Genomic DNA, 1571 nt, shown 5'->3' with positions numbered 1-1571 from the left:
TATATATTATATTATATAAGGGCATTACTATACATGAATGCCTCACGCTAAGAGGGACTCAAAGGTCAAACTACCATAATAAACACATTTTTACCGAACGCGAGGAAATGCAGCTCTCAAAGCTAGCCCCTTAAAAACAAACTAAACTATAGACCATGATTTCGTAGTTATTACAGTAATATGCAACTTCTACTCATCAGTATAGTATGGTCAAGACACATAAAAATAAACAAAAAAATCAACATACCAGACGAACACCTCATGTATTCAGCATAGTACATAGAAGATTGTCTATCCGTATATATCTATGTAAGAGGCGGGCTTTTTTCGAATTGCATCTCGGTGGGCTTCTTTCAGTTTCCGTCTACCAAATCCACTTACAAGCTGGTAAGTCCTTAGTGAAGGCTTTGGGCGGCCCGAAGCTATAATAGAAGACACTGGCCCAAGGTGCCATACAGTGGGAGTGAACCCGGAACCAAGTGGTTGTAAAGCAAGCTTCTTACCACAGAGCCACGCTTGCGTCTGTTATATATATATATATACATGAATGCGACAAAACTTAATTTGCGATCTCTCTCTTAAAGTTAGAGGTTAAATGTCAACGAATGTAAAATATAATAAATATTTACATGGTTTGTAGTAAATTCTATGTTGAATATGTTTCAGCTGTCTTCCTTATCCCTCACCCCTCACCAAAAATATACATCGATTTCTGTTGTGATCAGTAATTTTTTAAAAACCAGATGAAGCAAAAAAATTGCTAATTGTTTTTGTTTTTCATGACAAACATAATGGAATAGCATATTTCATTTTGTCTTTATATTATCATTGATTAGATTAATCATGTTTGAAAACAAATTTTATTTCCAATTTTTACCCATTCATTACGGAAAAGATCTTTTGACTGGGCTGTTGTACACAGGATGTGTAATAACTTTGATTCCAAGCAAATAGGAACAAACAATGCTGTCGCTTATAGATTATCAACCTCTTTGATATCCTCAAATGCACATTGATATTTTGATCCATCCATACACAAAAGGCAGGTAACGTGACTGCTTACTAAGCAGTCACGTTATCTACTCTTATAGGTGTCAGCTATACTTTTCTATTAGGTGTAGTACATATCAGTGTAAGACAGCAAATTGGCAGAAACAACAGAACATTAGATTACATGTCTTTACAATATTATTTACTTTAGTTTCTGTATATTCTACCATACAATGCTGAATGTGAAGTGCAAATCTCAAATCTGGAATACATTATCTTTGTAAATCAGTCCAAGTCATTACGCATTGGTTGCATCACCAAGTGTTTGTCTTTCTAACGATTTTTTCATAACAAAGATCAATATTTCATGCTTTTTTTTTCCAACCCTGGGTATGTTTTGGAAAGCGAACATAAAGGTGACACTCTCATCTTTGTTTCAAAGATATCTGTAAGAGAAAGATGAAATCATTGAAAATTAATTTTTTGAGAGGTGAGACGACATTGCAGATTTTCGCTCTGCTAAAGGCATGAAATAAGTGGGGATTTAGAAAGAGGAAAGTTCAGACATTGCAAAACAGCTA

The 1571-nt window shown here is 34.6% G+C and overlaps 1 long non-coding RNA gene across 5 annotated transcripts in view; it reads right to left on the bottom strand.

The window, feature by feature from the left end:
* The window catches only part of LOC106879232 (uncharacterized), a 35920-nt gene that overhangs the window by 2661 nt on the left and 31688 nt on the right, over window positions 1-1571 (bottom strand). For 3 of the 5 annotated variants that reach the window (XR_001410608.2, XR_001410607.2, XR_001410606.2), the window contains one exon: window positions 1197-1436. This is a non-coding gene — a long non-coding RNA (uncharacterized LOC106879232). Of the gene's footprint in view, window positions 1-629; window positions 1437-1571 lie in introns of all 5 variants that reach the window. The other 2 variants (XR_001410609.2, XR_008263429.1) reach the window with 1 other exon arrangement.

Source organism: Octopus bimaculoides, chromosome 2 (genome assembly GCF_001194135.2).
Source record: "Octopus bimaculoides isolate UCB-OBI-ISO-001 chromosome 2, ASM119413v2, whole genome shotgun sequence".
In the NCBI taxonomy this organism is placed as follows: domain Eukaryota; kingdom Metazoa; phylum Mollusca; class Cephalopoda; order Octopoda; family Octopodidae; genus Octopus; species Octopus bimaculoides.
The sequence above is the reverse complement of the archived record's forward strand: the minus strand, read 5'-3'. Positions and strand labels throughout refer to the sequence as shown.